At 35.0% G+C, this 13728-nt stretch overlaps 1 pseudogene; it reads left to right on the top strand.

The window, feature by feature from the left end:
* Nucleotides 1-6078: 6078 nt before the first annotated feature.
* On the top strand, nucleotides 6079-7137 carry LOC145099228 (flavonoid-6-hydroxylase pseudogene; annotated as a pseudogene).
* The last annotated feature ends 6591 nt before the right edge of the window (nucleotides 7138-13728 follow it).

Raw genomic sequence — 13728 nt, 5'->3', positions numbered from 1 at the left:
CTTTCTTTCTATTTTAATGTGATTTCCATAAGAATTTGTGATTAATTGCATTTTTGTTTTCAAAAAGCTATTTTCCTCTCCGGTCACCACCACCACCGTCGGCTGTTGCTGTCATTGGCATCAACTACCACCATCACTGTTGCAGCACCGAAGACTACCACCACTAGTTGAAAGAGGGAAAAGTTTTTGGGAACCACAGGTGCATTTTTTTGTAATTTGTTTTGTATGTGTGCATTTGTGTGTGTATTTTGTATATATATGTGTGTGTATTTCATATATGTGTGTGTAATATGTTATATGTGTGTGTATTTCCTATATATGTGTGTGTATAAAAAATAAGTGTATATATGTATAATGTATGTATGTATGTATGTATGTATGTATGTATGTATTTTTATGCAATTTAGATTGTGTTCATGATTGTTTAATGTGCATAAAAAGTATGTATACATGTGTATGATGTACGTATGTGTGTATTTATGTTCAATTTGGAGTGTGTTGACGGTTGTTCTATGTATATAAAAAGTATGTATATATGTGTATAATGTATGTATGTGTGTATTTATATGCAATTTGGAGTGTATTTGTATACAATGTGTAAACTACAATGTCATAATGGAAAAAAGAAACAAAAAACAAGTAGGACGCTATTATCGAAATGTTATTTAAAGTAAATTACTATAATAGTACCTATACAATTTGTATTTGTAGATAAATGTGTAATTATTAGTTTGTTGGTTTCTTAGTTTGATTGTTGGTTTAACTTAGAAGGTTAATGTTAGTTAGTTGGTTTGTTAATTTGATAGTTTGTTGATATATATAAATAAATTGGTAATAGTTAGTTTTCTTATAATTTGGTAACTAGGTGTGACACCCATGTATTACATGAGTTTATTTAAAAAAAATTAAATATGAAATTTTAACAATTTGAAAAGTTTGAATTTATAAGAAAAAAATAAGAAAATTTTTGAATTATTAAAATTAATGAGACTTTAATATATTGAATACATTACATATATAAACTATTTACAATAAATACCTTACATATATATTACCTTACATATTAAATGTCAAATTTTAATTTAATAAAATGATAAAAATACAATAAAATGACAAATGGAAAATAAAAAATTCAAAAATTCTAGAAAATGTCATGTGTCCAAATGAAGGAGAAGAAGACATGTGACAAAAACTTCTTTATTTATTAGGGAGGATGTTTAGTTTGGTTTAAGTTATTTGGTTAACTTAATATTTTATATGTTGTTATTTACTATGTAGTTGGAGAATATTCGATCAATGTCCAACAATCCGGAGTCAACCGTGGAACTTATAGGATGAAACAACAGTGGCAGGGATGATGACACGTCGTATTAATTTTATCTTATATTAGAGATTGTAGTATGACATAAATTTATAAGAATTTTGTTATTTATTTTGGTGTATGTATGGTATTATAAAAATTGGATGTTATGTTATCGTTTTTCTGCATTTAACCTATTGGTTTTTCTGCATTTCACGTTATTACGTATCGATTTTTGGATAGCCGAGAATGGATGCTTTAAAAAAAAGGTAATAGCAGCGACATTATCATTAGCGGCAACACGTAACATTAACGGCAACTTTTTGAGCAATAGCGACATGACAGTAGTGGCGACATGTCGCCGGTAAAGGTATTAGCCAGTGGCGTAGCCACATTAGTACTAGGGTGGGTCTTGGCCCACCCAAATAAATTTGAGTTTATATATATATATATATATATATATATATATATATATATATATATTAAAATTTTCAAATTATACACAAATAGAATATCTTTTGCCGTATATATTGTTACATTTTGGTATTATTTGAAGTATTTTACTACCGTTCATATTTTGTAAATTATTTGGCCCACCCTAAAACAAAATTCTGGCTACTGATGTTAGCGGCGACTTTGATGAGAAATAGCGGCGATTTTTGTCGCCGCTAATACCCTTTCTTCTTGTAGTGAATATTGACATGATCGAGAATCCTTGCAAAATTGCATCATTTCTAACGGTTTTTACATTGATACGTACATTTACCTTGTGACAATTATTAAGTGAGACGTACAACATACAAGGTGATGAAGTATAATGTTAAGTGACTAAATCGTATATTGGAATTAGTCATACGAAAAAACGTGAAGGTATAGGTTATATAGTGACGAAAATTTATTTAAGCGACCAAAGGGTTATGGTCATAATTTAATACTCGTTTTGTCACTAAAAGTAAACAATATTCATAATAAATATAACTTATAATTTGTCGGTACAAGTTGTAAAATATCAATGTTATTATAAATAATGTATGATGATGATTGAATTTATTATGTGATTAAATGTAAACAACAATCATTATAAATGATTAAACATGTGACTACATGTAAACAACAATTGTAGTGATAAAGTATTAACATGTTTTGAGTGTCTATAAGCTACATAATATTCATGCAAAAATAAAATGTTTGTGACTATATGTATTTTAGGGTGATTCTTTGTCTATTAGCAAACATTTGTTATCATAAAAGATGAAAATTATATACCTACAAGTTATTTCTGGTCACAGTTAAACTCTTAGGGATATCTTATAAATATAATTTTGTTTATTTAAATTGTTCATGACATTCTATTTATATTATTCTTCTAACTTAAGCGAATGGTTTAATTTCGAAGTCAAATACTTAAGTATATTTTATAAATCATTATCCTGCACTCTGGTTTAATTTCATCCATACCATGTATCATATCTGAACATGATTCAGATTTTTCATAATTATTGTTTCTATGTCTTCTAATGTAGCTTGTGGTGAGCTATTGCTAACACCATCAACTTCTTGACATCATTCCATATTGTTGTCACTTTGGTCAACTTTGTATGCTTCTTCTATTTCAATTTCTATATGATTTGCACCATGGAAGCTATGGATGCTCTCACTTTCTTCTGCATCCTCATAATCACTCGATGAATTCTCAATTATTTCCACATCACAAACATCATAAAACTTCTTTTGTGTCTTCTTCCATGTGGCTTTCAGTGTCACTTTCCTTCTTCACTTCTTTTCTTCCTCAACCACTTTCTCACTTGCTTCATCATCACTATTTGATTCATGAATCTCTGCAATTACTACTTCCTCAGTGTTCAAGAACTTCCTACCTTGTATTTTCCAATAACCCCAATGCTTCACTAAATCTCTTCTCATAACCATTTTCATCATAATCATGGGATGTTTTCTTTTCATTTTCCACCTTCTGATACAAAGCTAAGTTGTTGGTTTCTTCAGCAAGATTATTAGAATTATTGGGTCCCACCTCATCTTGATTCTCCTTTGACTCTGTGTGCATGTCATCTTTGATTGTTTCCTTATTTTCACAAGTTTCAAGTACAAAAAAATGTTGGTCCTTGTCTATCTTTCTTCATAGATTTATTTACATCATTTTCAATCTCATCAGAAGACCTTGTTGGATGTTCTACAACTTTTGTTTCACCTACAACTTCTTTAGCATCACAAACAATTTTATCATCTTCCAATTCATGAGAATATCTTATTGGTATCTCACAGTTCTTGTGATTCCTTCCCACATTCAAAGAAACTTTTAAAGCACTTACATTTTACATTCTAGGTTTAAAGATTTCTTTACTCCAATTGTCATTTTCTTTCTATTCTTCACCTGTGCTTATCCATAATGATTAACCTTTTTGTTATTCTCTATTGAGTTGCCAATTTTCCATGGAATATCCCCCTCAGGTCTGTGTTTAGCTTTGCAATCCTACTTGTATCACGTGCACATCCATTGATATATGAAACATCTATTTGATTCCCACTAAAAATAAGGGAAGGTAGACAGTAGACACGTATACAGCTGAAATCAGCTTACGATTACATCTTTAGTCCCTGTGTTATAGCAATACTTTTAGATTTGATCCAAAGAGGATTATTTTTTTCCATTTTCGGGAATGATTTGGTTGAAACAGGGACAAAAGGAAAATAAAAATGGTTCCTTGTTCCACAAGATCTAAAAATATCATTATAGTCCAGGGACCAAAAAGGAAAAAAAAAGATTTGTTGTTGAACCAGATCCAAAATATCAGTGGAGGACAGGGACAAAAATGTAATTTACTTGATAATCTAATCAATGGTTGAAACTTGAAAATACTGGACAACTGAGACGAACTTACAGCAACATGAAAGCTATTTATTTGTTCTTTGTTCATAATATCACCAAAACTTCATTTAAATCTCTTTGGTGTTTGGTTTGGTTGAAATCTGAAAGAATTGATATTTTGTCACATGTTTTGTCGACGGAATTGGAATGGAATTCAGTTCCATTCCTTTGTATATTTCTGTTTTTAAATGAATATAAATGATAAATGGAAAAACTACTCGTTTTTGTAGAACACAAAATGGAATTCAGGTTTTGAATATTATAAGCAATAATAATTACTCTTTGAAAAAAATATTTATTCTTAACAAGGAGAATTCCTTGGGACTTAGAATGAAATGTTTGAATCAAATAGGATTTTGTGAATTCCAACTGAATTCAATTCCATAGTCTTTTACAACCAAACAATGGAATGGAATTCCAAATCCCATGGAATCCAACAAACCAAACACCAAAAAGATTTAATTGGGTTGTTTTTGTTGGTTGTTTCTGTTTTTGTAGATTCTTGGAACAGGGCTGATTTCTAGGACAGAGTTTATAGATAACAAGTCACATGATTGGGGTAAGATTCCAATCATTAAACTTAAAGAAAAATCCAAATTTAATGATATATAGAAACTGAATTATGAATAGTAAAGATTCATTTGGTCTCTGATTATCTTTCTTTAAAGATTCAGTTACATCATTTTTGAATCTCTGATCTGTGCTGCATTCCATTCAGACTCCTGTTCTATGTCTATTTTTATTAGAGAAAATAAGACCTGATTAAAATCAATATTGCTAAATATGACAATATATTTTATATTGTTGCTAGGAAACTTGATATTTTCTACTCGCAAATTGATCATGAGAGTTCATTGATTAAAAAAGTTCAATTCCAAAAGTTGAAAATTCAAGAACATACAAAAATACCGAGGAATAAAATAAAGAAATCTATTAGATTTTGCCTGTTATTAGCATGTATTGAATTTGTTATTAGCATTGGATTCTGAACTTAAGTTAGGATCTGTTTTCTTGGCATAATTAGATTGAATAAAGCTGACACTTGAAGACCTAGTCGTCTTGTACTAAATTTTTTTTAACATGTTCACAAAATCTCGTTAATTTGCCAATCTACTACCATAAATCTAAAATGGATTGCGTATTTTTTATTTAAGAATATTATATTTGCCTAATCATATTTGTTAAATGAAATATTTGATTTATTTTAATAAAATGCTATCATTCCATATGAAGCACCGGCAGTTGGCATTAGTGTGTTATGACAGAATTAATATTCGATTATAAATAATTAAAACTATTAAATTTATTTTTAGTGGTGACATTTTTTAAATAAATATTGATCATATTGGTTAACGTTATTTTTTATTTTTATTTTCATAGAAGCATCCAAAGTCTTCCCCTCAAGGGTAAATATGTCCAACAAACTAATGTAGACTTTGATATAAATCGATAGGATCCACTTTATTGTTAAAGGTTGACATGATTGATCTTTTAAGGATCAACATAAGAATTTACTGCTATTATCTATTGGCAAATACAACCATGCATTCAATTTGCTCACTCAGCCATGGAGTTCTACCTCATAGTATCACCTATTGTTGCAACAATCTTTGTCTCTATTCTTGTACACTGTTTGCTACTCCCTATCCTCCACAGAAGGAAGGAAAACACAGGGAAGAACCTAATCGGACACTTAAACCTTTTACGTGGACCTGAGCTACCTCAAAAGGTTTTAGGTGACATGGCAGAAAAACATGGTCCTATCTTCACCATCAAGCTTGGTGTTCATCAAGGTTTGGTGGTGAGTGATGCAACGATTGCTAAGGACTGCTTTACTACCAATGGCAAGGCCTTCGCAAGTTGACCGAAAACAGAGGCATCAAAAACCTGCATGGCGTATAATGATGTCGTGTTTGGCCTGGCTCAATATGGGGACTATTGGCGAAAAATGCGCAAGATGGTTGTGTTGGAGGTTCTTTCTCAACAAAGAGTTGAAATGATTGGATATATTCGAGCTTCTGATGTTAGAGCATCCGTTAAAGAGTTATATGATGGGTGGGTAATGAATAAACTTACTGAAAGTTCAGAGTCACAGTCACAGATGGTAAAGGTGGAGATGAGTCAATGGTTTGGGAACTTGTTTTTAAATATTATGGTTAGGATTATTACAGGAAAAAGGTTTTCGCCAAATCATGAAGAAGGGGTTCAATTTCAGGCTGTGGTAAGGAAGTTCTTTGAGTTAATGGGCGCATTTGTGCTTGCTGATTTTATACCTTATCTCAACTATTTGGACGTGGGTGGATACAAAAAAGTGATGAAGAATACTTCGAAGGATTTGCATAATATCTTTGACCGATGGTTAAAGGAGCACAAACAGGAGAGTAAGTATATACATCAACATGAAGCGAACCAAGACTTTATGCATGTGCTAATTTCCATTCTTCAAGGTGCTTCTGAAGATCAATTCCCGGGTTTTGACCATGATACAATTATCAAAGCGACAAGCCTAGTAAACTCAAACTTTTTATCTCATTGTTTCGTGATTACATTAAATATTTCTTCAGCCTTTTAACTATATAACCTAATCCACGAGTGTTTAATTTGTGTAAACTCCTGTTCACAGCAAATCCTATTAGCAGGCGTTGACACGACATTTGTGACATTAACCTAGGCTTTATCATTGTTGCTCAACCACCCAAAAACATTAAAAATTGCGCAAGATGAAATTGATAAGCATGTTGGAAGGGATAGATTGGTGGAGGAGTCTGACCTAAAGAACTTAGTCTACCTCAATGCCATCATCAAAGAAACATTACGATTATACCCAGCTGGACCTCTCGCTGTTCCTCACGAGTCACTGGACGACTGCATTGTGGGTGGCTATAACATTCCAAAAGGAACTCGTCTTTTGGTAAATCTTTGGAAGTTGCAACGTGACCCAAATATCTAGTCAGATCCCGAGGAATTCAACCCTGAGAGATTCTTGACAAGTCACAAGGATATCGATGTCAAGGGAAACCATTAGGAATTGCTTCCTTTTGGTAGTGGTAGAAGAATGTGCCCTGGGGTTTTATTTGCCCTTCAGGTTTTTGTTAAAGATCATCACTAGCCCAATAGAACAAATATTATTTAGAAGACTTTAGCTTGTTCTAGAATGCTCTAGAAGATTCTAGAACATTATGGAAGACTATGGAAGACTTTGGAATATACCGGAAGAGTCTAGAATACTCTAGAATGATATGGAAGACCCTGGAAGGTTATGGATCATTCTAGAAGACATTGGAGCATCCTAGACCTCTCCAAAACATGGTAGAATATTCTAGAAACATATAAAAGCTTGTAATAGATATAGAATATAGTAGATAGTTCTAGAATAGCCATGAATGTATGTAGATCTAGAAACTTCCTATAAGGAGGTGGAAACACCTATAAATAGGTGTGGAGCTCATTTGCTCCAAACCATCCCAACATCCAAGTATCCAAGAAAGCCTCAAAGAAAGCAAAGTGTGTAGTAGTCTCACAAAGTGTAAGTTCTCCTTAAGTGTCTTAATAAAAGTCTTGTTGTTTCCCATATAAAAGAGTCGTGTTCAACAATCTGGTATCAGAGCAAGGTTTCTTGATAGTGAGAACGAGTGATTCTCGTTGTATCGTGAGTAGTTTGTGACTCTGAAAGTTTAGTGTCGAAACTAGCTTGTTTGGTATTACCGAGGTACTGCCAACACGATGGGTGATCTCCAAGTCGTCGGAGGAATCAAGAAACTCAACAAAAACAACTACAAAACGTGGGAAACATGTATGAAGTCCTACTTACAAGGACAAGATCTATGGGAGGTCGTTGGTGGAAGCGAAACTACACCACCAGAGGAAGACGTTAATGGTGCTTTGCGCAAATGGAAAATCAAAGCAGGCAAAGCAATGTTTACCTTGAAGACCACAATTGAAGAAGAAATGTTGGAACATATTCGGGATGAGAACACCCTGAAAGAAGCTTGGGACACGTTTGTGATGCTTTTCTCAAAGAAGAATGATACGAGACTACAACTTTTGGGGAACGAGCTATTATCAATCTCACAACGTGACATGACGATTGCTCAATATTTCCACAAGGTCAAGTCGATATGTCGGGAGATTACTGAACTAGATCCGCAATCCGTCATTGCAGAAGCTCGAATGAAAAGGATCATCATCCATGGAATGAGGCCAGAATATAGAAGCTTCATTACTGCTATACAAGCATGGCCCGTTCAACCATCACTTGTAGAGTTTGAGAATTTGCTGGCCAGCCAAGAAGCTATGGCTAAGCAAATGGGAGGCATCATGCTGAAGAGTGAAGAAGAAGCACTCTACACAAGTAAAAGTCGGAGGAATTTCAAGCCACCTTCTAAAGAAGGATACAAAAATGCTGACAAAGGGAAGAGTCAACCAGGAACCTCACAACCATGGAGATCTCAAAAGACCGACAATAAGAGTTCTCGGGGGAGGAGGTTCGAAGGCAACTGCAACAACTGTGGAAAGTGGGGCCACATGTCCAAGGATTGTTGGTCAAAGAAAAAGTCTGTGGAAAGTAATGTCGTAACTTCCAAAAAGGAAATAGAGGACGAATGGGATGCTGAGGCATTATGTGCCATAGAAGAAAACGAGTTGGCACTCATGACAATGATGGGAGAGCGTATCAACTATGAAAATAATTGGATCATTGATTCAAGATGCTCTAATCACATGACTGGCGATCAGAACAAACTACAAGACGTGAAGGAGTAAAAAGGGAGTCGCATGGTACTTACAGCCAACAATGCACGACTTCTAATTGCTCAGATTGGAAAAACGACGATCATGCCTGGTAATAAATCTGACATGGTGTCACTACATAATGTGTATCACGTGCCAGGTATGAAGAAGAACTTCTTGTCGGTATCGCAACTAAGATCGTCAGGCAACTACGTCTTGTTTGGCCCACAAGATGTGAAGGTCTATCAAGATCTTAAAATATCAGAAAAGCCAACAATGGAAGGACGAAGAGTGGAGTCCGTCTATGTACTCTCCGCAGAGTCTGCCTATGTAGATAAGACTCGTAAGAATGAGACAGCAGATCTATGGCATGCACGGCTGGGACATGTTGGTTATCACAAGTTGAATGTAATAATGGAGAAATCCATACTCAATGGCTTACCTCAACTTGAAGTTAAAACAGATGTTGTTTGTGTTGGATTTCAGTATGGTAAAGCTCATCAATTACCATACAAGGAGTCAAATTTTAGAGCAAAGAAGCCACTAGAGTTAATTCACTCAGATGTGTTCGGTCCAGTCAAGCAGACATCAGTTAGTGGGATGCGGTACATGGTGACGTTCATTGATGATTATTCGAGATATGTGTGGGTTTTCTTCATGAAAGAAAAATCTGAAATATTCTCAAAGTTTCTAGAATTCAAGACAACGGTCGAAGGAGAAGTGAGAAAGAAGATTCAATGTCTACGCTCAGACAATGGAGGAGAATACACCTCGGAAGAATTCAATCGTTATCTGAAAGAATGTGGTATACGTCATCAATTCTCATGTGCCAACACACCTTAACAAAATGGTGTAGCTGAGAGAAAGAATCGACATCTTGCAGAAATTTGTCGAAGCATGCTACACGCAAAGAATGTCCCAGGAAGATTTTGGGCTGAAGCAATGCGAACTGTTGCCCATGTGGTCAATAAACTTCCCCAACCAAGGTTAGGTTTCATCTCACCATTTGAAACACTATGAAACATGAAACCTACTGTTAGCTACTTCCAAGTATTTGGCTGCGTCTGCTACGTATTTGTGCCTAGCCATTTACGTAGCAAGTTTGACAAGAAAGCAGTCAGGTGTATATTTGTTGGATACGACAATCATAGACAAGGGTGGAGATGTTGTGATCCAACAAGTGGAAGACGCTACACTTCAAGAGATGTAGTGTTCGATGAAGCATCTTCATGGTGGTCCTTAGAGAAGAAAGTATTACCAGACTCGGAAAATATTGAAGAAATTCTAAAAAAAAGATGGGGGAACAAACTGCACACATTTGGTCAAGTGTCGACACACCTGAAGATCCGAGTGACACTGATGTCATTAAGCAAGAAGTAACTCAAACAAGTGATGCCGGTGAAAGGGAGCCACCGCCTCCACAAATTCGAAGGACGGAAAGAATCCAAAAGCCTAATCCCAAGTATGCTAATGCGGCCATTTTAGAAGACGGTGTTAAAGAGTCGGAGACATATGAAGAAGCAGTTAAGAATAAAGATTGCCAGAAGGCAATGGAAGAAGAAGTTACAGCCTTAAAGCAGAATCAAACGTGGGAACTGGTACCAAGACCAAGAGATATAAAACCCATTTCCTGCAAGTGGGTTTATAAATTAAAACGACCCACAAATGGATCAATTGAAAGATACAAGGCTCGTTTGGTGGCTCGAGGGTTCTCACAACAATATGGACTGGACTATGATGAAACATTTAGTCCAGTGGCGAAGATAACTACTGTACGGGTGCTGCTAGCTCTTGCGCCTAGTAAAGACTGGAAATTATGGCAGATGGATGTGAAGAATGCTTTCTTGCATGGAGAATTAGATCGGGAGATCTACATGAACCAACCAAAGGGATTTGAGGATGCAGTTAATCCCACTCATGTGTGCAAGCTGAGAAAAGCTCTTTACGGATTGAAGCAGGCACCAAGAGCCTGGTATGGTAAGATTGCTGAATTTCTTACCCGAAGTGATTATTCGGTTGCACATGCTGACTCAAGTCTGTTCGTCAAAGAAAAAGAAGGGAAGTTGGCAATTGTGTTGGTTTATGTGCATGACTTGATCATCACTAAACAAGAGAAAATCTATCGGTGCGATTCCAAATGAAAGAGCTGGGGGAGCTTAAACACTTCTTGGGGTTAGAAGTTGATCGTACAAAGGAAGGGTTGTTCCTCTGCCAACAAAAGTATACAAGAGATATACTTCAAAAGTTTGGCATGTTGGAGTGTAAACCAGTATCAACACCAATAGAGCCAAATGCCAAGATATGTGCTCATGAAGGAAAAGAGTTGGATGATGGAACGATGTATCAACAACTAGTAGGTAGTCTTATCTACCTAACTTTATCTCAGCCTGACATTGATTATGCAGTTGGAGTTATGAGTCGATACATGCAAAATCCGAAGAAACCTCATTTGGATGCTGCCCGACGGATCTTGAGATATGTCAAACATACAATTAACTATGGTCTCTTGTCTAAAAGAGGTGAAGACTGCAAGTTTGTTAGATATTGTGATGCTGACTATGCAGGAGACCATGTACCCGAAGATCAACCACTGGGTATGTGTTCAAGCTTGGATTGGGACCAATATCATGGTGTAGTAAAAGACAACCAACAGTATCGTTGTCAACCACAGAAGCGGAGTACAAAGCAGCGGCCGTAGCAGCTCAAGAAAGTACATGGTTGGTACTCCTAATGGAGGACTTACATCAAAAAGTTGACTATGCAGTACCACTTCACTGCGATAACCAATCTGCAATTCGGCTGGCAGAAAATCCAGTATTTCATGCTAGAACAAAGCATGTGGAAGTGCATTATCACTTTATCAGAGAGAAAGTCTTGATAGAAGAAATTGTGATGCAGCAGATCAAGACCGATGACCAAATAGCAGACTTGTTCACCAAAGGGCTGAGTACTGGAAAATGTGAAGGTTTTCGCTGCCAACTTAACATGGTACGAAGAATGAGGGCTAGTGCTGAGGGGGAGTGTTAAAGATCATCACTAGCCCAATAGAACAAACATTATTTAGAAGACTTTAGCTTGTTCTAGAATGCTCTAGAAGATTCTAGAACATTATGGAAGACTATGGAAGACTTTGGAATATACCAGAAGAGTCTAGAATACTCTAGAATGATATGGAAGACCCTGGAAGGTTATGGATCATTCTAGAAGACATTGGAGCATCCTAGACCTCTCCAAAACATGGTAGAATATTCTAGAAACATATAAAAGCTTGTAATAGATATAGAATATGGTAGATAGTTCTCGAATAGCCATGAATGTATGTAGATCTTGAAACTTCCTATAAGGAGGTGGAAACACCTATAAATAGGTGTGGAGCTCATTTGCTCCAAACCATCCCAACATCCAAGTATCCAAGAAAGCCTCAAAGAAAGCAAAGTGTGTAGTAGTCTCACAAAGTGTAAGTTCTCCTTAAGTGTCTTAATAAAAGTCTTGTTGTTTCCCATATAAAAGAGTCGTGTTCAACATTTTTGGGTTTAACGCTAGCTCGTTTGATACAACAGTTTGTGCTCAAAAAACCATCAGACAAACCTGTTGATATGACTGAAAGCATGGGGGCGACTAATGGCAAAGCAACACCACTTGATGTTCTTTTTGGCCCTCGTTTACCCACTGATATGTATAATGTCGGTTTGTGATATATCAACTTCAAATTGCATACAAATCCCATTCAATCAATCATTCTCCATAAAGCAATCAATTATGGTGGGGGCAAGCAAAATACCCCAGTTATGACAGCCACTGTTGAAAGTGAATAATCTTGAGTATGGTTTTTGAATACACCTATTATTTATATAGTAATTAATAAAACCTTGATAATTATTATGTAATGAAGTCATGTGGTTGTATTCTACTCGTCTCGTTTATATATGTGTTGTGTACCGATCACATTCCATATGATAATGTTTTCATTGTCACAATTAAGTTTATATATGTGTTGTGTACGCATCATTTTCATATGATAGTGTTACGAAAATTATTTTTCAATTAAGATTAAAAGAATAGATGATTAGGATGAACAATGACACCATGGTAAATAATGGAAGAATATTTAAGTGTTTTCCTTATTGAAACAACCGGTAAGGTATATTGGAAAATTAATATGCTGAACAACTAATAAGGATCTTGTGGATGTTCAGGAGTACAAAGACCTATGTCAATCAAATTTTAAAAATACATCAGAAAATCCATTAACAAAGGATGATGATGATTTTGTTGCCCTACCTCAAGGTTAGGTTCACTTCTCCTTAAGCTTCTAATCGAATTTGAAAATTTCAATTTTTTAAAGAATGGATGTAGGGAAATTGAACTTGTGTTTTCAAAACATGAAAAAAATCAAATTAGAATCAACTTTAGAATTTTAGTTCATGAATAAAAAACTAGAAACAGCAAAAAAATGTTTTGAAAGTTAAGTCAAGGTGTTTTAATATAAAATTTTTATTTTTTGAGTTTTGTGGATTAAAATTCAAGTTTCTGAAAAAAGAATTGCCGCTATTTAAAACTAATTTTTAGTGAAGGTTTTCTGAAAACATGGTCGTTAGGCCTCTCATAATTTTTGTCACCAAAAGTCAAACTAATTTTTAGGACTATTTTAGTCACAATTTATTCAAAACATGTAACCATTGCAAATCATATTTCACACCTTAGCAACAGTTTTATATAGGAATTGTGAACAATCACTACAAAAAATACAACCATTACTGGCGAAACTAATAGTGGCAATAACACCTTTAGCAGCGTCAAATCGAAAAGTTGT

The sequence above is a fragment of the Lactuca serriola genome, chromosome 4 (assembly GCF_051521515.1).
Source record: "Lactuca serriola cultivar US96UC23 chromosome 4, Lser_US96UC23_V15, whole genome shotgun sequence".
In the NCBI taxonomy this organism is placed as follows: Eukaryota; Viridiplantae; Streptophyta; class Magnoliopsida; order Asterales; family Asteraceae; genus Lactuca; species Lactuca serriola.
The sequence above is the reverse complement of the archived record's forward strand: the minus strand, read 5'-3'. Positions and strand labels throughout refer to the sequence as shown.